The following is a 24,614-nucleotide window of genomic DNA, read 5'->3' on the forward strand; positions in this document are numbered from 1 at the left end:
CCTTCTAGTAGGACGATTTGCAGGCAGAGACAAATAAATGGGTAATCAATAATTACTGAAAATGAAAAGGTGCAACACTTGCTCACTACAGTAGCCTAATCTACTGATCTAATGATTACTAAACCAAACACAGTGGGGAACAATGGGCCTTCTACCCCTTTATAGAAGTTATCCTATAGGCCTATGCAAAACGTAGCAAGTGTAGTTTCATCATTCTTGCTGCTTCAAATGCAGTACCCATACCCGTGCGATCAGGTGCGCATGTGGTCTCAGTTAAATAGAGTAGGCTATAGCCAATGCGATGGCGGATTGATCTGGGCTATCGTGAATGCTTCTGTGAACTTCACTTTCAAAACATCCTCGCAGGTCAGTTGTGTCACTGTCGTTTTTGCCATACAACCAGGGTGTGAATTACGGGGGAGCGGGGTTAGCCCCCCTGAATGAGACATTAGCTACCTTATATACAACAAAGTATTTTGGGGGGGGAGGGGGGGTCTCTAAACAATGCTAATTTCACCACTCTCCTATTTCTTTCAAATGCAGTGGTAAATATGAAAGTAAAAGCTTCCAAATTTCTACAAACATTATCCCAGTTCATAAATGGTATAAATTCTGCAGAGCAGCTCTGTCCACTCAGTAGTGCTAAATTTCAGCCTCAGTTGAGCTCCCTTAAAACGCATAGATTTTCCTTTGTAAGTCCTCATTTTCGCCATTTGTTTGCCATATGTCCTTGATAAAAATAGCCTGTCTTTATTCCAATGCATTAGATGTATCCGTTGAGTTATCATTGTTTGCTTTTGTCAGTCAGGTGTTTAGAGCGCACATTGCTTGGTTTTTCAGGTGTGCGCAGGTATTGGTGTTCTCCGTGCCGTCCGTGGCCACAAGAAGTAGACCATTTATTTAGCTTTATTATTTTATATAAATATTTGTTTTCTTTCCTGGATCAGCTGATGGTCGACAATATCACTAGCCTGAAGCTAGACACCAATGCGCATCCAACAAGTAGGCTATAAGTTAACGACAGTAGCCTATGTAGATGACGTTTTCGGTTAAAAGCTTTAGATTTTGCAATGGCATAGGCCTACATTATTTTGGATTTGTGTGCCCATGAGAATTGTTTTCACAGTTACATGTACAGTGCGATTTTCTGAGACCTCCAGGATCTCTGTTAAATGTGTAATAATGACAAATAACAGCCATAAATGTCATTCATGTAAGGAAAGAAAGGTCGTGTTTTATGACACACGATCCGTGAAGACTCCAAGCTACTCTTACTGTTTAGAATGCCTTTATCAATACATTTTTTGTTTCTAAATGGTGATTGTGTGATGACAGAATATAATTGCTAACGTTGTGATATCTTAATGGTGCTTTCAAGACAACTGGGAAATTAGGAGGGGGGGGGGGGAGTCAAATCATGACGCCAGTGATCTTCAGGTCAGAATGTCGTGGTTCTAGAAAGATGCCCGAGTTTCCAACTTAAATTCCAAGTTGGATGACAATTCAAAACCATTTTTCCAGTCAGAGCTCGTTATTTTCCGAGCTCCAGTTATCTTGAATGCACTGAAGTCAGAACTCAGATTATTTTTACCACACTAGAATACAGCACTGGCTAGCATTGGGCCTATTTGAAGTTAATGATAACACATTGTAGCCTAATCTAGTAAATTGACCATGTGTATTAGGATGACCATGCCATTTTTCCTGGGACAGTTAGTTTCATCCCCAATTTCATGTCTCGACTTTTCAGGCTACAGAAAAATGTCAAATTGTCAGCAAGAAGCATCAATTAATGTAGCCCTAATCTATGACAATTGCAGAATGTCGTTAGGCACACTTTTTGGTGTTTTGTAACAGTTGTCTATTACCATTCATCAAATGGCGCAAGTGCACATGCAGTGCACTGTTTGAATGATGGCATTATTTTGGAGTGGGATGAATGCACAGACAGCCTAAGTGATTTGTTTGATAATCAGATAAAAGGTAATACATTTTTATTGTTAAATTATATCATTAGGCCCATAAAAAAAATGAATTGTCACATGGTAATTCGCACTCTTCATACAACAAGCCAGATGGCTATTGATCAGTTTAATGGGACCTTATGAGGAGTCAAATGTTTATCATATCATTTTAAGAAATGCCACAAATGTATGAAAAGTGTACATGTTTTGGTAATGTGCCCATTGTGATCATTTTCAAATTCTGAACCGAGTTCTTCTGTACAACACATTTTTACTGACAGTAACAGCAACAATACTCACATCTGTCATGTAAATAATGGGCCTCTATGTTCTGTGCTAGATGACAGGCAGGATGTATGAAAATTATGGCACGGGGTCTTTCCTATTTGGCGGATGTGACTTTAGTTGAGGCAATTGCACCGCCTCACAAATTCAGAGAAATAAACTGCAATAAATGTTTGTGTGTGTGAGAGAGGGAGAGACAGCAGCATTGTGAAAACTGGCTCCTGGAAATGTTTACACCTCATTTGAACACCATGCTTACTCACTGTAAAGTACATTATTGCTTGGTACCACACATGGGGTTTTAACATGTTTCCGGGTTACCACAGTGGGGAAACCCACTGAATTTCTCTCTTCAAAAATGATAAAGGTTGACACTATTTAATGGACGCATCATATAGTGGGAGAGAATAGTGACAATTACAATCTTAAAAACAACTTGGTGATTTGTAGATGGAGTCTAGTTTAAAACCAGAGGACAACTTAAAGTGATTAATCTGCCCCAGGTGAAAATGAGTATCCTTCTGGATTTCCTCCATGTATTTGTGATGATATACCCCAGCAGAAGTACCTGTGCAGCAACTGTAATAACGTACTTGTAACGCTCGTCATAAGAAGGAGAAGTGGACCAAGGCGCAGCGTGGTAAGTGTTCATGATAATTTATTTCACAACACACTCAAACAAAATAACAAATGGTGAAAAAACAAAGCCTCCCACAAACACAGGTGGAAAACAGGCTGCCTAAGTATGACTCCCAATCAGAGACAATGACAGACAGCTGCCTCTGATTGGGAACCACACTGGCCCAAAAACAAAGAAACAAAAAACAGACTTCCCCACCCGAGTCACACCTTGACCTAACAGAGAATAATAAGGATCTCTACGGTCAGGGTGTGACAGTACTGAAGGAGGCATGTCAGACGTGAGGCCACCGCTACTGCCTCGCTTGTTTTAATTGGTTAGTGAAGTAAGGCATTCCAATTATTTATATTCTAAGTTTTGTGAGACATCTTCATTAATAACCATTTCCTCACACTCTTGCCAGGTCTTTATGTAATATAGCCTACATTTCCCTTTTTTGCCTTCCCCTTAAGGTTAAGATATTACATGTTAACATATGTGTTTATTGTATTTAAATCTAATCCCATATGTTCATTGTTGTTGTTTAGGAACAACCTTGTTTGCAAAATGTGCAAAGAAGAGGATCCGAGCTCAGTGAAACAACGTACTGACAGACAATGTATGTATAGTATTACTGCACTTTGTATATATGCTGGCATAGTACAAGTGGATAGGGTGGAATGATATGGCAGGCCTTTATGAAGTTGAGAAAGGGAAAACTGTTTTTAATGGCACACATAGGTAGATAGCTTTGGTGAAAGACCTGCTTTAACAACAAAGGATATCCTTTCATAAGACCATTTGAAATGTAGGCTACAGTTACCTTTTCAGTCACGATGTAATACTGCAGCCTCAATAAGTGGAATTTCCTGTAAAACATTTTAAAAAAAGGGATGAATTGAATCAAAAATGAAACCGCTCTTAAAGAATTCCCCATGCCCCTGTATGTTTACATAAAAGGTGTGAATTATCATTTTCCCTTTTCATTATTTGACTAGTTTGCATGACAAAGACACCAAGGTGCTGTGTGAATGAGCATGAAGTGGGTAGGGCACTACTCTAACATTGGGAGGCAAGATTCAATGTATTCCTACGGTAGGTACACAATCAAATAGAGGCTCTATAATTTTGGTGCTGTCACGGAAGTCAGGCACAGGAGACAGATCCGTTTAATAATCAAAACAGAAAAAATGCCGCAACAAGGCAGGTTGCAAAACAACTAGGAAGGACGGCTCCAAAGATCCACAAGGATGGGGCGCAACCCTAATGCCTAAACAAGCAGCTTAACTGGGAAAACATACAAAAATTCCCGACTATCAAACATGACAAAGAACAATCCCGCACAAATCCCCAAACGAAAGACAAACTAAATACCCCCACTAATTGACTAACACAAAACGGGTGCAGACCTAAACAGACACAGATCGGTGGCAGCTAGTAGGCAGGCGATGACGACCGCCGAACACCGCCCGACCGGGGAGAGGCGCCACCTTCTGTGGACGTTGTGACAGGTGCTTCTAGTGTTATCCAAAGCATTCCCTTTACTCATTTACTTCTGGCATTCAAGCACTTGTGTTCCTATGCAAAATACATGTAAATATTTTAGCTGGATAGAATAAATGATCCACATAACTGAGTTACAGTGCATTCGTAAAGTATTCAGACCCCTTCACTTTTCCCACAGTTTGTTACATTACAGCCTTATTCTAAAATGTATTAAATAGTTTTTTCCCCCCTCATCAATCCACACACACACACACACACACACACACACACACAATGACAAAGCAAGTCCGGGCTCTGGCTGGGCCACTCAAGGACATTCATAAACTTGTCCCGAAGCCACCCTTGCATTGTCTTGGCTGTGCGCTTAGGGTCGTTGTCCTGTTGGAAGGTGAACCGTCGCCCCAGTCTGATGTCCTGAGCGCTCTGAAGCAAGTGTTCATCAAGGATCTCTGTACTTTGCTCCGTTCATCTTTCCCTCGTTCCTGACTAGTCTCCCAGTCCCTGCTGCTGAAAAATAGGGATGGTGACAGGTTTCCTCCAAATGTGACGCTTGGCATTCAGGCCAAAGAGTTTGATCTTGGTTTCATCAGACCAGAGTATCTTGTTTCTCATGGTCTGAGAGTCCTTTAGGTGCCTTTTGGCAAACTCCAAGCGGGCTGTTGTGCCTTTTACTGAGGAATGGCTTCCATCTGGCCACTCTGCCATAAAGGCCTGATTGGTGGAGTGCCGCAGAGATGGTTGTCCTTCTGGAAGGTTCTCCCATCTCCACTGAGGAACTGTCAGAGTGACCGTCGGGTTCTTGGTCACCTCCCTGACCAAGGCCCTTCCCCCCCAGATTGCTCAGTTTGGCTGGGCAGCCAGCTCTAGGAAGAGTCTTGCTGGTTCCAAAACTCTTCCATTTAAGACTAATGGAGGCCGCTGTGCCCTTGGACCTTCAATGCAGCAGAAATGTTTTGGTACCCTTCCCCAGATCTGTCTCAGAGCTCTACGGGCAATTCCTTCGACTCATGGCTTGGTTTTTGCTTTGACATGCACTGTCAACTGTGGGACCTTAAATAGACAGTTGTATGCCTTTCCAAATCTTGTCCAATCAATTGAATTTACCACAGGTGGACTCCAATCAAGTTGTAGAAACATCAAGGATGGATGATCAATGGAAACAGGATCCACCAGAGCTCAATTTCGAGTCTCATAGCAAAGGGTCTGAATAATTAAATAAGTTCTTTTTTTATTGGTAATACATTTGCAAACATTTATAAAAAACTGTTTTTGCTTTGTTATCATGTGGTATTGTGTGTAGATTGAGGAAAAAGTATTTAATACATTTTAGAACAAGGCTGTAAAGTAACAAAATCTAGAAAAAAAGTCAAGGGGTCTGAATATTTTCCGAATGCATTTTATTACATTTTATATATTTTTTTGGTTTTATTTGCACTGGAATGCACTGTATTGCATACTATTTAGCTCCACAAAACAGGAGACATAATCCACCTTCTGATTAGAGCCTGTATTTGGATTTTAGCAGAAAGGTCATACAATTGAACTCACCAGAGAATTGCAGTAACCTGAACTTTTTCATTGCCCTGGTGTTACTCCACTCAGGGGATATAAGGTTTAAGAAAGACATTGAATGTGAAAAGATGCTAGAATGGAGTGGTGTAATTAGAATGTCTGTAGAGTTGACAACGTTCCACGTGTTGATATTTGTCTGACGTGAATTAATCCATTGCTGATGCCCTGAGACCATAGAAAGAGAACGGCTAGAACGAACATTCCCATTCAAGTCAATATTGTATTTCTATGGCTGAGACGTCTCACCAATACATCATTATAGTAATAAGTGATATGTTATGTCAGCAGATAACATACATCTATAGTGATAAGTGATTGTTACAAATCCCTTTGGCCCTGCAGTTTGGGGGGGGGGATGGCAACGAGACCCGTAACAACATAACTCATGCAAATAAGTGAAAAGTAACTGAGAACAGAACCACAGACAACTTAAATCTACCATCAAACACTAATGGTTTATTTTAGACACACGGTAAAGGGGTGTGAGAAAAGGGGCTGAGCTGGACCCAAGGAAAGAAACAATAATCCAAAAACACCCCTAAGCTAGACTAGCCCGTACAGCTAACTAACCAAAAATACAGCGGGTGGTCCGCCCAGGTCTAACTAGTGTATTTAGACACCGTTTTCCTACGTGTAATGTAGGCCCATGGGCGACTGGTCTTGGTAACCCCTTTTCCCACCATCAAACAAAAAGTCAACACTTCAGCAAAACAATACTCACAGGCTGACGGACAAATGTGACATGTATGGGCAAAACAAATGAGCGATCTGCATACAAAGAGAGCGCTAGCGAGAGCTTGAGACAGAGAGATTGAGCTACAGAGATTGAACTGGTGAGAAAACTACTGACTGGGTTTTTAAACCAAGGGAAAGGGGCTGTGATAGGGTAAATGAAAAGGTGCAGGTGTCTTTTGTTTAGCGACTGATTGGGGAAATGATGATTGTCACCTGTGAGGGGAGAAGGAGAGAAAAGAAATACACACTACCTGTATCCATAACACTCCCACCCTTAAAAGAGCAACCCTAGGGGGGATTGCGAACAAAGTATTTACAAAGAATACCAACAAGGTCAACCTTACAAAAAATCATTTTTTAAAAAACTTTTTAAACACGAGACAAAGCATCTGCCAATACATTTTCAGAACCCTTTTTGGGGTGGATCTCCAAATTATAATTTTGCACAATAAGCGCCCAACGCATAAGGCGCTGGTTCTGATTGTACATCCGGTGGAGAAACACTAAGGGGTTATGATCAGTATATACGATCACAGGTAGGGCACTGGAACCAATAAACACTTCAAAGTATTGCAGAGCTAACAAAGCTAGAGCTTCTTGCTCAATGGTTGCATATTTTGTTTGACATTTGTTAAATTTATGTGAAAAATAACACAGGATGATCCACTCCACTCTTATCCTGCTGCAGTAGAACAGCACCAGCACCTCTGGCACTAGCATCTACCTCAAGTTTAAACGGCCGTTCAAAATCCAGAGCAGCAAGTACAGGGGTATTACATAAGAGTGCTTTAGCAGTTTCAAAAGCTACCTTACAATCTGGGGACCACTTAACTTACATCTAGACGTTCCGCTAGCGAAACACCTGCTCCAATATCCAATGATAGGCGTGGCGCGAATGACAAATTCCTCAAAAATCCCAAAACTTCAATTTTTCAAACATATGACCATTTTAAAGACTCTCCTTTATCTAACCACACTGTCCGATTTCAAAAAGGCTTTACAGCGAAAGCAAAACATTAGATTATGTCAGCAGAGTACCCAGCCAGAAATAATCAGACACCCATTTTTCAAGCTAGCATATGTCACAAAAAACAAAACCACAGCTAAAATGCAGAACTAACCTTTGATGATCTTCATCAGATGACACGCCTAGGACATTATGTTATACAATACATGCATGTTTTGTTCAATCAAGTTCATATTTATATCAAAAACCAGCTTTTTACATTAGCATGTAACGTTCAGAACTAGCATTCCCACCGAACACTTCCGGTGAATTTACTAAATTACTCACGATAAACGTTCACAAAAAACATAAATTATTTTAAGAATTATAGATACAGAACTCCTTTATGCAATCGAGGTGTCCGATTTTAAAATAGCTTTTCGGTGAAAGCACATTTTGCAATATTCTGAGTAGATAGCGAGCTATTTTGACACCCACCAAGTTTGACCCTCACCAAACTCAGATTTACTATAAGAAAAATTGGATTAGCTTTGCTGTTCTTCGTCAGAATGCACTCCCAGGACTTCTACTTCAATAACAAATGTTGGTTTGGTTCCAAATAATCCATAGTTATATCCAAATAGCGGCGTTTTGTTGTGCGTTCAAGACACTATCCGAAGGGTGACGAAGGGTTACGCGCCCGACGCGTTTCATGACAAAAGATTTCTAAATATTCCATTACCGTACTTCGAAGCATGTCAACCGCTGTTTAAAATCAATTTATGCGATTTTTCTCGTAAAAAAGCGATAATATTCCGACCGGGAGTCGTTTTCGTTCAAAGACGAAAGAATAAAAACATGGTGTCGCCTCGTGCACGCGCCTCAGTCTCATTGTCCTCAGATCGACCACTATCCAAATGCGCTACTGTTTTTCAGCCTGGGCCTGCAAAGGCATCATTCAGCGTTTTGCCGCCTTCTGAGAGCCTATGGGAGCCGTAGGAAGTGTCACGTTACAGCAGAGATCCTCAGTTTTCAATAAAGAGAGTGTAGAAGGCCAAGAAATGGTCAGAGAGCGCACTTCCTGTAAGGAATCTTCTCAGGTTTTGGCCTGCCAAATGAGTTCTGTTATACTCAGACACCATTCAAACAGTTTTAGAAACTTGAGTGTTTTCTATCCAAAGCTAATAATTATATGCATATTCTAGTTTCTGGGCAGGAGTAATAATCAGATTAAAATCGGGTACGTTTTTTATCCGGCCGTGAAAATACTGCCCCCTATCCATAACAGGTTAAACGATCTTGCCTGACTGAGCAAATTGGTCAATGGAGCAACTACCGCAGAGAAGTTTACAGAAACTACGGTAGTAGCCAACCATCCCTAAAAAGCGGTGTAGCTCTCGTCTGGTGGTAGGTGCAGGGAATGCAGTTATAGCCAAGACCTTAGCGTCAACAGGGCGCACCTGTCCATGGCCGACCTCTTTGCCGAGATCGATAACAGGAGCCTTCCCGCACTTTGCCAAGTTCAGGGTTAGAGAAGCAGCTGCCAAACGCTCACATACTACCCTTAGAGAGTTAACATGATCTGACCACTCAGACGAATAAAATCACTAGATCATCAAGGTATGCACTACAATTGGGAATGCCAGCTAATACAGCGTTAACCAGTCGTTGAAAAGTGGCTGGTGCATTCCACATCCCAAAAGCCATGACCGAGTATTGTAGGAAGTTGTCTGGGGTTACAAAGGCAGAAATCTCAGAAGCACATGAGGTTAACGGAACCTGCCAATAACCTTTTAAGATGTCCAACTTTGTTACATAAGTAGCAGCACCAACAGTGTCGATACAGTCGTCCAGTCTGGGTAACGGGAACGAATCTGGCTGTGACAGAATTTACCTTTCGATAATCCGTACATAACCTGGACGTACCATCAGGTTTAGGAACCAGAATGCAAGGAGAACTCCAAGGGCTTGAACTTGGCGTCGCCAGGTCATTCTCCAACAAATATCTCACTTCATCTTCCTCTTAGAAGTGTTGACACGATATGGGTGTTGCTTGATAGGGGCAGCATTTCCAACATTAATGTCATGTTCCAACGTTTGTGCGAGTAGGAACGTCATTAAAGAGACATGGAAAACTGTAGTAGCCTCACAATATCGTCGGCCTGTCCGTCCGTTAAATGAACCAGATCTGACTGGAGAGACAGCAGCATTTCTGAGTTGGGCAATCTCACGCACTGCTGCTGAGTATTGAGCAACTCTAATCCATCCACATCATTAATATGACAGCCCACTATCCTAGCAGTAGAAGCAGAGGAGACAGCAGTACCTTCTGCTGTTTTTGAACTATCTAACAGGGTGATGGGTCGGGTGTGGTATGCTTTCAACATGTTAATGTGGCACACACGAGATTTGCGTTTTCTATCAGGAGTTTGAAGCACAGTCAGTTTCACTTAATTTCTTTTCAATGAAATAAGGACCAGAGAAACGAGCTGACAGTGAAGATCCTGGAACAGGCAATAACACCAGTACTTGGTCACCTGGCTGTAGTGGACGAGAAACAGCCTGTTTATCATAGTGTCTTTTCATACTCCTCTGTGAGGAAGACAGCTTCCTTTGCGAGAGCACAGGCTTGGTGTAGGCGCTCATGAAAGCGACTAATGTAGTCCAACACATTCTCATCTCCAGTACACAACTCTTGGGACAAAAACTGTTCTTTAAGGACTTTCATTGGTCCTCTCACTGTGTGCCCAAACACTAGTTCAGCCGGGCTGAACCCTAGGGACTCCTGTACAGTTTCACGAGCAGCAAACAAAACTAGAGGAACTCCCTCATCCCAATCTTTCTCAGATTCCAAACAATATTTACGTAGCATAGACTTCAGTGTCTGATGCCAACGTTCAAGCGCACCCTGAGACATGTGCTTGCCACATGGTGCGTAATTGACAAGGATTTTAACACCTGCTTGAAGAGCTTTGATTGGAAATTTGTACCACCTTAGGTAACCCAAATGTCGTTTAGAATTTAATTAAGGCTTTACTCACTACCGGAGCTGTAATCCTTCGCAGAGGAATGGCTTCAGGGTATCTTGTTGCCATACACATTATCGTTAGCAGAAACTGGTTACCCGATTTTGTCTTCGGTAACGGTCCAACACAATCCACCACCACATGTTCAAATGGTTCACCTATGACTGGTATTGGACAAAGAGGAGCGGGAGGAATAACCCAATTTGGTTTTCCTGTTATCTGACATGTGTGGCATGTCCGACAGAACTGAGCCACATCTTGTTTTAAACCTGGCCAAAAGAAATGTTGAAGGACCCGATCATAAGTCTTGGTGATTCCTAAATGACCAGACCACTGGTGATCATGAGCAAGGGGTAACACACTGTCGAAAGGCTGTAGGAATCACTATTTGGTAAACAGCATTCCAATCTCCGTCCGCGTCAACATGGGATGTCCATTTACGCATGAGGAGATTACCATCAATGAAGTAAGCCACGTTCTTCTTCTTTACCTCTTCCAATGAGACAACACTAGAAAAACATTTAGCAAGCCTGTTGTCAACCTTTAGGTTAGCAATCAGCTGCTCACGAGTGACTGGTAACTGTATTGCATCAGCAATAAGTTCAACATACTTCAATTCTTCCCTTGGCTGTTTGTCAGAGGTGATCAGCTTCTCAGAGGTAGCACACAACCCATCCTCTTGATCAACCTCTGAACAGAACAGTGTTTGACAAATCTATCACATCACCCACTTGTCGTACCTGAGCACGAGTGACAGCACAAGCGGGGAACACATGTGGATAACTCTGTGCCAGCTCATTGGAGAGAGAGTGGTCAATTTTATCCAATATGGGGACTACCTTCCCTCCGGCAATATCGTTACCCATTATAAAGGTCACACCTTTTACTGGCAACATAGGACATACGCCCACTCTGAATATTCCACTGATTAACTCAATGTACATTCACAAAGTGCAAGGGCACAAAACCCATTTCAATACCCTGAACTAACACACTGGAACCACAGTATGTATTGTCGGATAAGGGCAACACAGACAATATAAACGACTGCGCCGCACCATTATCTCTAAGGATTTTAACCGGACGCTGAAACGCTTCGTCATTCATTAGGGACACAAACCCCTCAAATGAAAGGTTCATAACTGCGGTCTGGGACTTTCAAACTACATCTACCGTGAGGCACTTGTTTCGTTTCAGACCTCACAACCGTACGAATTACCCCAACACCTGTTGGCGGCTTGGCACGAAGAGGCATCCCTTGTTTGCGTTTTAGCAGGAAGCAATCATTAATCCTATTTTCCACTTTATGGCAATAGAAACAGGGACGCTCATTTTTCTGGCGTGCTTGATATACTGCTGGCCGACTAGGGCTAAAAGTAGGCAACTCAGTGGCTCTACTCTCAGTATGAGCCGAAAACACGCTCGTGTGTCAACAAACTCGTCTGCCAACAGACGCTTCTGACAAGGAGGATACTTTGTTCGTTTAGGTAAACTACACCGCTCAAAAAAATAAAGGGAACACTAAAATAACACATCCTAGATCTGAATGAATGAATCTTATTAAATACTTTTTTCTTTACATAGTTGAATGTGCCTACAACAAAATCAAATAATCAATGGAAATCCAATTTATCAACCCATGGAGGTCTGGATTTGGAGTCACACTCAAAATTCAAGTGGAAAACCACACTACAGGCTGATCCAACTTTGATGTAATGTCCTTAAAACAAGTCAAAATGAGGCTCAGTAGTGTGTGTGGCCTCCACGTGCCTGTATAACCTCCCTACAATGCCTGGGCATGCTCCTGATGAGGTGGCGGATGGTCTCCTGAGGGATCTCCTCCCAGACCTGGACTAAAGCATCCGCCAACTCCTGGACAGTCTGTGGTGCAACGTGGCGTTGGTGGATGGAGCGAGACATGATGTCCCAGATGTGCTCAATTGGATTCAGGTCTGGGGAACGGGCGGGCCAGTCCATAGCATCAATGCATTCCTCTTGCAGGAACTGCTGACACACTCCAGTCACATGAGGTCTAGCATTGTCTTGCATTAGGAGGAACCCAGGGCCAACCGCACCAGCATATGGTCTCACAAGGGGTCTGAGGATCTCATCTCGGTACCTAATGGCAGTCAGGCTACCTCTGGCGAGCACATGGAGGGCTGTGCGACCCCCCAAAGAAATGCCACCCCACACCATGACTGTCCCACCGCCAAACCGGTCATGCTGGAGGATGTTGCAGGCAGCAGAACGTTCTCCACGGCGTCTCCAGACCCTGTCACGTCTGTCACATGTGCTCAGTGTGAACCTGCTTTCATCTGTGAAGAGCACAGGGTGCCAGTGGCGAATTTGCCAATCTTGGTGTTCTCTGGCAAATGCCAAACGTCCTGCACGGTGTTGGGCTGTAAGCACAACCCCCACCTGTGGACGTCGGGCCCTCATACCACCCTCATGGAGTCTGTTCCTGACCGTTTGAGCAGACACATGCACATTTGTGGCCTGCTGGAGGTCATTTTGCAGGGCTCTGGCAGTGCTCCTCCTGCTCCTCCTTGCACAAAGGCGGAGGTAGCGGTCCTGCTGCTGGGTTGCCCTCCTACGGCCTCCTCCACGTCTCCTGATGTACTGGCCTGTCTCCTGGTAGCGCTTCCATGCTCTGGACACTACGCTGACAGACACAGCAAACCTTCTTGCCACAGCTCGCATTGATGTGCCATCCTGGATGAGCTGCACTACCTGAGCCACGTGTGTGGGTTGTAGACTCCGTCTCATGCTACCACTAGAGTGAAAGCACCGCCAGCATTCAAAAGTGACCAAAACATCAGCCAGGAAGCATAGGAACTGAGAAGTGGTCTGTGGTCCCTACCTGCAGAACCACTCCTTTATTGGGGGTGTCTTGCTAATTTCCACCTGTTGTCTGTTCCATTTGCACAACAGCATGTGAAATTTATTGTCAATCAGTGTTGCTTCCTAAGTGGACAGTTTGATTTCACGGAAGTGTGATTGACTTGGAGTTACATTGTGTTGTTTAAGTGTTCCCTTTATTTTTTTGAGCAGTGTACAATGCATTCGGGTAAGCAATTTTTAAACCCTTCCAACAAGATTAACATGTTGGCTATAGCCTTTCCGATAGCGGAACGTCTATCCAACGGAACAGCAGGGCGCGAAATACAAAACATCAAAAATCTTATGTCAATTTCTCAAACATACGACTATTTTACACCATTTTAAAGATACACTTCTCCTTAATGTAACCACATTGTCCGATTTCAGAAAGGCTTTACAGCGAAAGCAAAACATTAGATTATGTTAGGAAAGTACATAGACAAAAGTAACCACAGTCATTTTCCAAGCAAGTATATGTGTCACAAAAACCCAAAACACAGCTAAATGAAGCACTAACCTTTGACGATCTTCATCAGATGACACTCCTAGGACATTATGTTACACAATACATGTATGTTTTGTTCGATAAAGTTCATATTTATATACAAAAACAGCATTTTACATTGGCGCTTGATGTTCAGAAAATGTATTCCCACCAAAACGACCGGTGAATGTGCACATCAATTTACAAAAATACAACAATTATTTAAAGAATTATAGACTACTCCTGGATGCAACCGCTGTGTCAGATTTTAAAATAGCTTTACGGAGAAAGCACATTTTTCAATATTCGGAATGCGAGCTACTATGCATAGCTCGCCATCACAGCAAGCTATACAGACACCCGCCAAGTTCAGGGTCACCTAAACTCAGTATTAGTATTATAAATATTCTCTTACCTTTGCTGATCTTCGTCAGAATGCACTCCCAGGACTGCTACTTCCACAAGAAATGTTTTTGTTCGAAATAATTCATATTTATTCCAAATACCTCCGTTTTGTTCATGCGTTCAGGTCACTATCCAAAGGCATAATGCGCGAGCGTGATTCCAGACACGAAAAGTCCATGTTCCATTACCGTTTGTAGAAACATGTCAAACATTGTTTGCAATCAATCTTTAGGGTATTTTTAATGTAAAATTGCGATAATATTCCAACCGGACAATAGCACATTCATTCCAGGAGAAAAAGAAGGAACGGCGCACTCTCGGGATCACGCATACCCAAGTGCTTTGACCCCAGGCAGTCCACTGATTGACTGAGCTCCTATTCTTTGCCCAGTGACAGAACTTTCTGAAGGCTGTTGACAGCCAATGGAAGTGCAACGTGACCCCACAGACACTAATTTCGATAGAGATTCAAAATAACTACAATTCTTAGACTTTCCACTTCCTGGTTGGATTCTTCTCAGGTTTTTGTCTGCCATATGAGTTCTGTTATACTCACAGACACAATTCAAACAGTTTTAGAAACATCAGAGTGTTTTCTATCCAAATCTACTAATATGCATATTCTAGTTTCTGGGCCAGAGTAGTAACCAGTTTAATTTGAGTATGTTTTTCATCCTGCAAGTGAAAATACTGCCCCCTATAGCAAAGAGATTAACTCCCGGAGAGAGTTGAAATCAGTTACCTTGCTAGCAGCATGCCATTTATCAAACAGATTTCCCTTGTCTCTAGCAAATTAAACATAAGTCTTACTAGAAGACTTTCTATGAGACCTAAATCTGTCGGTATGCCTCAGGAACAAGCTCATAGGCGCGAAGAACAGTAGCTTTGACCACTTCATAATTCAAACTGTCTTCAAGAGGTAGCGCTGACAAAACCTCTTGGGCTTTACCAGTTTATTTACACGTAAGAGGCACCATACCTCTTCAGGCCATTTCAATGCTACGGCTATACGTACAAAAATAGGAGTCAACCTCTGCCTTGGTACCTTTGTTCAGAGATTCAATCTGCCTACTAATGTCAAAAGTGTTGGAAGCTCCAGTTGGTGAGGATGCCTCAATAACAGGCACAGCAGGAACGAAGGCTAGCCTTGCTGTCTCTGCCTCCAGTTCCATCTGGCGCATTGAACTCCATCTGCCGCTGATCTCTTTCTGCCGCTGTTCTCGTTCTTTTTCAAGTTTACACATTTCCAAATGCCGCTGTTCTCTTTCTGCCTCAAGTTCAAACATTTCCAGCTGGAGATTTTCTCACCTAATTTGGGCTCTCTTCTGCCGCCAGTTGGAACTGTATTGAATGGACATCCCTCCTGGCATCACCGGTTGACAGGGGGGAGAGTGGATCAAAACGGGGCAATGTGGCTGGAGCTTTAGCCTCGCCCTCAGTCTCAGACACCGATGGGCTTACAGGAGCCGCAACATAACCTACAGGGGTAGTAGGCTCAGGCAGCGGTAATAGAAGCACTTGTTCTTCCAACAAAACATTTAACACCAGTTGCTTAACCTCCGCTTTAACTAAACTCTACGACATTTGTCAAAAACCTCCCACGAAGGTTTATCCAAAAAGGATTTCAAATCAAAAGTAGCCATTTTGCACTACTACTCGAGCCAACAAATAGCAAACACTAATGCTATATCAGCTATGACGCTCAACACTGAACTAACCACTACAATAAGTTGCACAAGCGGCATGGGTGTCAGTAAAGACAGATCCCGGCTGAGCCACCACTTATGTTACGAATCCCTTTGGCCCTGCAGTCTGGGGGGATGGCAACGAGACCCGTAACATAACTCATGCAAATTATAACAGTGAAAAAGTAACAGTGAGAACAGAACCACAGACAACTTAAATCCTACCGTCAAACACTAATGGTTTATTTTAAACACACGGTAAAGGGGTGTGAGAAAAGGGGCTGAGCTGGACCCAAGGAAAGAAACAATAATCCAAAAACACCCCTAAACTAGACTAGCCTACTTCAGTACAGCTAACTAACTAACCAAAAATACAGTGGGTGGTCCGCCCAGTTCTAAGTGTATTTAGACACCGTTTTCCTACGTGTAATGTAGGCCCATGGGCGACTGGTCTTGGTACCCCCTTTTCCCACCAAACAAACAGTCAACACTTCAACAAAACAATACTCATAGGCTGACGGACAAATGTGACATGTATGGGCAAAACAAATGAGCGAGAGCTTGAGACACAGAGAGATCGAGCTACAGAGATTGAACTGGTGAGAAAACTACTGACTGGGTTTTTAAACCAAGGGAAAGGGGCTGTGATAGGGTAAATGAAAAGGTGCAGGTGTCTTTTGATTAGCGACTGATTGGGGAAATGATGATTGTCACCTGTGAGGGGAGAAGGAGAGAAAAGAAACACACTACCTGTATCCGTAACAGTTATGTAAGCATATAACCAATACATCATTATAGTGATAAGTTATGTCAGCAGATAACCTATAACAAATACGTCATTATAATGATAAGTGATATGTTATGTCAGTAGGTAACATAACTAATACATCAGCATACGTGACATAACTAGATTGTTAAAAAAGCATTATTTCAACTTATTCTAATGAGACCATGTTGGTCTTCACTGTAACCGAAGGAATGTGGTTCAGCGAGACCCAGATGCAGACCCGGGAGGCAGATGGTTTGAGTCTTGATATTTATTAAACAATCCAAAAGGGGTAGGCAAGAGAATGGTCGTGGACAGGCAAAAGGTCAAAACCAGTTCAGAGTCCAGGAGGTACAGAGTGGCAGGCAGGCTCGAGGTCAGGGCAGGCAGAATGTTCAGGCAGGTGGATACGGAGTCCAGAAAACAGGCAAGGGTCAAAAACCGAGAGGACTAGCAAAAGAGAATAGAAGCAGGAGTACGGGAAAACCGCTGGTTGACTTGAGAAACATACAAGACGAACTGGCACAGAGAGACAGGAAACACAGGGATTTCTACACCAGGGAAAATAAGCGACACCTGGATGAGGTGGAGACAATCACAAGACAGGTGAAACAGATCAGGGTGTGACAGGTTCAGCATCAGAATGGGGTTCAGCATCAGCTCCTCAAAACATCCTAGGCAGAAGAGACAACCCATAATCGTCTCACTTGTTTAATTAGGATTTTGGTTTGTTGTGCTAAAATAATAGGCCTTGAGTATATTCATATCAATATCAGTTGGAAAAGTCTATTTTCAGGACAGGTGACTCCTATGTTTTGATTCAATTGGGTTAATTGGCCACAGCGAATACTTTGAGCATCACAGTGGAATGGAAACTAAGCTTGTTATACAGTAACTCAAATGTTTTACTTTATATTTGCGTTAATCTTCCCTTGTAAGCTCACAAAGCAAAGGCTTGACTGTCTCTGACTGTTACTTACACAGTGGGTGCATTGTTGTCAGTTTTAAGAAGCTACTGTTGTATTGAATGATTTCTTATTATGATGATTAAAGAGATAAAATGGCTTTGTGTGTTTGTTGCTTTTGAGCGGTAGAGACACAGCAGAGCTTAAAACTTCAAACTGTGTCAACTAACAACAATGACAGCCAGAGAACGTTGTCATGCTCAGTTTAGCACTGAGGAAAGCACCGGTGTGATATGTAGAAATCAAACTATTCTTTGTTGTGCAAAAAAAAACATGGTGGGACTGAATTAAGGACTGAATTAGTAATTGAAGTACTGAAAGTTGATCTTAATTCTCCTATGTGTTACTGCAGTTATTCAGTGGTGCTACCATCAATAAGGAGATCTTGGAATTGAAAGTGCATTGTGCTAACCAAGGGTGCTCCTGGAGGAGTATTCAAATCAAATGTATTTATATAGCCCTTCTTACATCAGCTGATATCTCAAAGTGCTGTACAGAAACCCGGCCTAAAACCCCAAACAGCAAGCAATGCAGGTGTAGAAGCACGGTGGCTCCTTAGAAAGGCCAAAACCCAGAAGAAACCTAGAGAGGAACCAGGCTATGAGGGGTGGCCAGTCCTCTTTTGGCTGTGCCGGGTGGAGATTATAACAGAACATGGCCCAGATGTTCATAAATGACACCGCATGGTCAAATAATAATAATCACAGTAGTTGTCGAGGGTGCAACAAATCAGCACCTCAGAAGTAAATCTCAGTTGGCTTTTCATAGCCGATCATTGAGAGTATCTCTACCGTTCCTGCTGTCTCTAGAGAGTTGAAAACAGCAGGTCTGGGACAGGTAGCACGTCCGGTGAACAGGTCAGGGTTCCATAGCCGTAGGCAGAACAGTTGAAACTGGAGCAATAGCACGGCCAGGTGGACTGGGGACAGCAAGGAGTCATCATGCCAGGTAGTCCTGAGGCATGGTCCTAGGGCTCAGGTCCCCCGAGAGAGAAAGAGAGAAAGAATTAGAGAGAGCATACTTAAATCCACACATGACACTGTAGAAATATTCCAGATATAACAGACTGACTCTAGCCCCCCGACACAAACTACTGCAGCAAAAATACTGGAGGCTGAGACAGGAGGGGTCAGGAGACACTGTGGCCCCATCCGATGATACCCCCGGACAGGGCCAAACAGCCAGGATATAACCCCACCCACTTTGCCAAAGCACAGCCCCCACACCACTAGAGGGATATCTTGAACCACCAACTTACCATCCTGCGACAAGGCCGAGTATAGCCCACAAAGATCTCCGCCACGGCACAACCCAAGGGGGGGTGCCAACCAAGACAGGAAGACCATGTCAGTGACTCAACCCACTCAAGTGACGCACCCCTCCTAGGGACAGCATGGAAGAGCACCAGTAAGCCAGTGACTCGGCCCCTGTAATAGGGTTAGAGGCAGAGAATCCCAGTGGAGAGACCTGAACCGGCTAGGCAGAGACAGCAAGGGCTGTTCGTTGCTCCAGTGCCTTTCCGTTCACCTTCACACTCCTGGGCCAAACTACACTCAATCATAGGACCTACTGAAGAGATGAGTCTTCAATAAAGATTTAAAGGTTGAGACGGAGTCTGCCTCCAGCTGTTTGCTTAGAAATTCTAGGGACAATTAGGAGGCCTGCATCTTGTACGTGTAGGTATGTACGGCAGGACCAAATCGGAAAGATGGGTAGGAGCAAGCCCATGTAATGCTTTGTAGGTTAGCAGTAAAACCTTGAAATCAGCCCTTGCCTTAACAGGAAGCCAGTGTAGGGAGAAATATGATCACATTTTTTGGTTCTAGTCAGGATTCTAGCAGCCGTATTTAGCAATAACTGAAGTTTATTTAGTGCTTTATCCGGGTAGCCGGAAAGTAGAGCATTGCAGTTGTCTAACCTAGAAGTAACAAAAGCATGGATTAATTTTTCTGCATCAATTTTGGACAGAACATTTCTGATCTTTGCAATGTTACGCCGATGGAAAAAAGCTGTCCTTGAAACAATCTGTATATGTTCGTCTAAAGAGAGATCAGTGTCCAGAGTAACGCCGAGGTCCTTCAGTTTTATTTGAGACGACTGTACAACCATCAAGATTAATTGTCAGATTCAACAGAAGATCTCTTTGTTTCTTGGGACCTAGAACAAGCATCTCTGTTTTGTCCGAGTTTAAAAGTATAAAGTTTGCAGCCATCCACTTCCTTATGTCTGAAACATAGGCTTCTAGCGAGGGCAATTTTGGGGCTTCACCATGTTTCATTAAAATGTACAGCTGTGTGTCATTCGCATAGCAGTGAAAGTTAACATTATGTTTTCGAATGACATCCCCAAGAGGTAAAATATATAGTGAAAACAATAGTGGTCCTAAAACAGAACCTTGAGGAACACTGAATTTTACAGTTGATTTGTCAGGACAAACCATTCACAGAGACAAACTGATATCTTTCCGACAGATAAGATCTAAACCAGGCCAGAACTTGTCCGTGTAGACCAATTTGGGTTTCCAATCTCTCCAAAAGAACGTGGTGATCGATGGTATCAAAAGCAGCACTAAGGTCTAAGAGCACGAGGACAGATGCAGAGCCTCGGTCTGACGCCATTAAAGGGTAATTTACCACCTTCACAAGTGCAGTCTCAGTGCTATGATGGGGTCTAAAACCAGACTGAAGCATTTCGTATACATTGTTTGTCTTCAGGAAGGCAGTGAGATGCTGCGCAACAGCTTTTTCTAATATTTTTGAGAGGAATGGGAGATTCGATATAGGCCGATAGTTTTTTATATTTTCTGGGTCAAGGTTTGGCTTTTTCAAGAGAGGCTTTATTACTGCCACTTTTAGTGAGTTTGGTACACATCCGGTGGATAGAGAGACGTTTATTATGTTCAACATAGGAGGGCCAAGCACAGGAAGCAGCTCTTTCAGTAGTTTAGTTGGAATAGGGTCCAGTATGCAGCCTGAAGGTTTAGAGGCCATGATTATTTTCATCATTGTGTCAAGAGATATAGTACTAAAACACTTTAGTGTCTCCCTTGATCCTAGGTCCTGACAGAGTTGTGCAGACTCAGGACAACTGAGCTTTGGAGGAATACGCAGATTTAAAGAGGAGTCCATAATTTACTTTCTAATGATCATGATCTTTTCCTCAAAGAAGTTCATGAATTTATTACTGCTGAAGTGAAAGCCATCCTCTCTTGGGGAATGCTGCTTTTTAGTTAGCTTTGCGACAGTATCAAAAATGAATTTCCGATTGTTCTTATTTTCCTCAATTAGGTTGGAAAAATAGGATGATCGAGCAGCAGTGAGGGCTCTTCGATACTGCACGGTACTGTCTTTCCAAGCTAGTCGGAAGACTTTCAGTTTGGTGTGGCGCCATTTCCGTTCCAATTTTCTGGAAGCATGCTTCAGAGCTCGGGTATTTTCTGTATACCAGGGAGCTAGATTCTTATGACAAATGTTTTTAGTTTTTAGGGGTGCAACTGCATCAAGGGTACTGCGCAAGGTTAAATTGAGTTCCTCAGTTAGGTGGTTAACTGATTTTTGTCCTCTGATGTCTGGAAGGGCATCAAGGAATCTTTGGGTTGTCTGAGAATTTATAGCATGACTTTTGATGCTCCTTGGTTGGGGTCTGAGCAGATTATTTGTTGCGATTGCAAACGTAATAAAATGGTGGTCCGATAGTCCAGGATTATGAGGAAAAATATTAAGATCCACAACATGTATTCCATGGGATAAAACTAGGTCCAGAGTATGACTGTGGCAGTGAGTAGGTCCAGAGACATGTTGGACAAAACCCACTGAGTCGATGATGGCTTCGAAAGCCTTTTGGAGTGGGTCTGTGGACTTTTCCATGTAAATATTATCTGCTATGACTACAAGGTCCAATAGGAATTCAGGGAACTCAGTGAGGAACGCTGTATATGGCCCAGGAGGCCTGTAAACAGTAGCTATAAAAAGTGATTGAGTAGGCTGAGTAGGCTGCATAGATTTCATGACTAGAAGCTCAAAAGACGAAAACATATATTTTTTTTGTATTTTGAAATCTGCTATCGTAAATGTTTGTCACAATGGGTGGCTTGAGGAATCAGGAGAGGTGGAGTCAGGCGCAGGAGACGGATGATTCCGGGAATAAACTTTAATAAATATTCGCACGGAAAAATAACAATACCGGAGTGCAGAGTGTGCAAAATAAAAGGCACCACCCTCTACTCCCCTCCTCGCCGAGCGGGCGAGGAGGGGCGCCACCCTCTGTAGGTGTCTGACAATGTTAGCAACACCTCCGCCTTGCGGGATGCGCGGGGGATATGGTCACTAGTGTAACCAGGAGGTGAGGCCTCATTTAACACAGTAAATTCATCAGGATTAAGCTATGTTTCAAGTCAGGCCAATCACATCAAGATTATGATCAGTGATTAGTTCATTGACTATAACTGACTTGAAAGTGAGGGATCTAACATTAAGTAGCCCTATTTGGAGATGTGAGGTATCACGATCTTTCAATAATGGCAGGAATGGAAGAGGGCTTTATTCTAGTGAGATTGCTAAGGCGAACACCGCCATGTTTAGTTTTGCCCAACCTAGGTCGAGGCACAGACACGGTCTCAATGGGGATAGCTGAGCTGACTACACTGACTGTGCTAGTGGCAGACTCCACTAAGCTGGCAGGCTGGCTAACAGCCTGCTGTCTGGCCTGCACCCTATTCTCAAGGACTTTGAGGTATTGACACTGTTTTACACATTTGTGAATGATACAATAAAAAAAATGATATTTTTTGTGACCATTTTAATACCTACCCACTGTAATTAGATCAGGGTCAGGGGCCCAAATTTTCACTAAAGCAAAAGTCCTGTTGTAGAAAATCTTCAGACAATTTAAGAGCAAAATATTTAAAATTGGTACCAAAATAATGAATACATTTTAGAACTAATGAGGACAATTGCCACTGATGGCTGATATGGACTTTGCGCTGCTATCAAGATGTTTATCTTCCGAAATGTTGTGCTGAGCTTGGGTTAGTTTATTGTGATTTCTGAATTGTCTTGAATCCTCTTTCAGGAGCAGTGTGAGTATGCCCTGATCCCCTGCAACATTGGCTGTGGTCACATGGTGCTGTGAAAGGCCTTGGGCTGTCACCTGGAAAAGGCCTGTCCAAACAACATGTCAATGTTCCCCACATGCTGCCGCTCTATGGGCCCCTCAGAGCTACAGGTAAGACAGGCCCAAATAATTAACTTCCAGTCGTGCACTCAGTAGCTGTCAAACTAACCACCTCGTCTAAGTTGCAAGTCCTGCCACTGACAGGTCTTGCTGAGATTCTCAAATGTTCAGCCCTGGTATGAAGTGTTTTTCCTCCTGGAAATAAATAGCCAGTGTATGGTTTCCTGTGGTTTTATACTGTAGGGGCTACAGTTGCTGGGAATTCTACAAAATAAGTTTGAATTGGTCTCTAGTGGAAAACCTTGTTGGGGACGAGGTCAGTGTGACATTGGTTGGGTCCCCACAGCGCAGCTCAAGCAGCAGTGTCTCCAATGTTTACTGCTGCCCCATATTCCCTTTCACCACTGATCTGGGAAGGGCAGGGGGCTGCCTAGAGCTTTGGACGACAGCGAAAGGGAGCAGAAAGCCACAGGACTTTAGACTCAAGAAAAGTTAGGTTAACCATTAGGGTGTGAGGCATCATGATACAGGAAGAAATGTATCAAATGTATTGTAAGAAGCGATTGAAAATGCATCTGTGTGTAGACTACTGACTACAATAAAATAGTAATACTGTACTCCTTAAGTTGTCCAATCTCTTGACAACAAGGTAGATGAAAAACGAGCAAGGGTTGCCTTCCAGAGAGACATCAGAGATTGTGTCATTCTCTGTTTCATGGAAACATGGCTCACTCGGGATACGTTATCAGAGTCGGTACAGCCACCCGGTTTCTTCACGCATCACGCCGACAGAAACAAACATTGTTCTGGTAAGAAGAAGGTCGGGGATGTACACCTTATGATTAACGAGTTGTGGTGTGATCATAACAACTTACAGGAACTCAAGTCCTTTTGTTCACGTGACCTAGAATCTCTTACAATCAAATGCCGACCGCATTATCTACCAAGAGAATTCTCTTCGATTATAATCACAGCCGTGTATATCCCCCCCAAGCAGACACCTCAACGGCACTGAAAGACCTTCATTGGACTCTATGTAAACTGGACACCACATATCCTGAGGCTGCATTTATTGTAGCTGGGGATTTTAACAAAGCTAATCTGAAAACAAGGCTCCCCAAGTTTTATCAGCATATCGAATGCGCGACCAGGGCTGGCAGAATTCTGGATCATTGCTACTCTAACTTCCACGACATATACAAAGCCCTCCCTCTCCCACCTTTTGTCAAATCTGACCACGACTCCATGTTGCTCCCAGCCGATAGACAAACTAAAACAGGAAATGCCCGTGCTCAGGTCTGTTCAACGCTGGTCCAACCAATCGGATTCCAGGCTTCAAGATTGCTTCGATCACGTGGACTGGGATATGTTCCAGATTGCCTCAGACAACAACATTGATGTATACGCTGATTCGGTGAGCGAGTTTATTAGCAAATGCATCAGTGATGTTGTACACACGGTGACTAAAACCTTCCCCAACCAGAAACCGTGGAAAATAACCTCACACTCAACGTCAACAAAACAAAGGAGATGATCGTGGACTTCAGGAAACAGCAGAGGGAGCACCCCCCTATCCACATAGACGGGACAGTAGTGGAGAAGAT

The 24,614-nt window shown here is 43.1% G+C and overlaps 1 pseudogene; it reads left to right on the plus strand.

Moving 5' to 3' along the window:
• The first annotated feature begins 296 nt into the window (after window positions 1-296).
• LOC115199571 (TNF receptor-associated factor 2-like) overlaps window positions 297-24,614 on the plus strand; it is a 29,323-nt pseudogene continuing 5,005 nt past the window's right edge.

Source organism: Salmo trutta, chromosome 9 (assembly GCF_901001165.1).
Source record: "Salmo trutta chromosome 9, fSalTru1.1, whole genome shotgun sequence".
In the NCBI taxonomy this organism is placed as follows: domain Eukaryota; kingdom Metazoa; phylum Chordata; class Actinopteri; order Salmoniformes; family Salmonidae; genus Salmo; species Salmo trutta.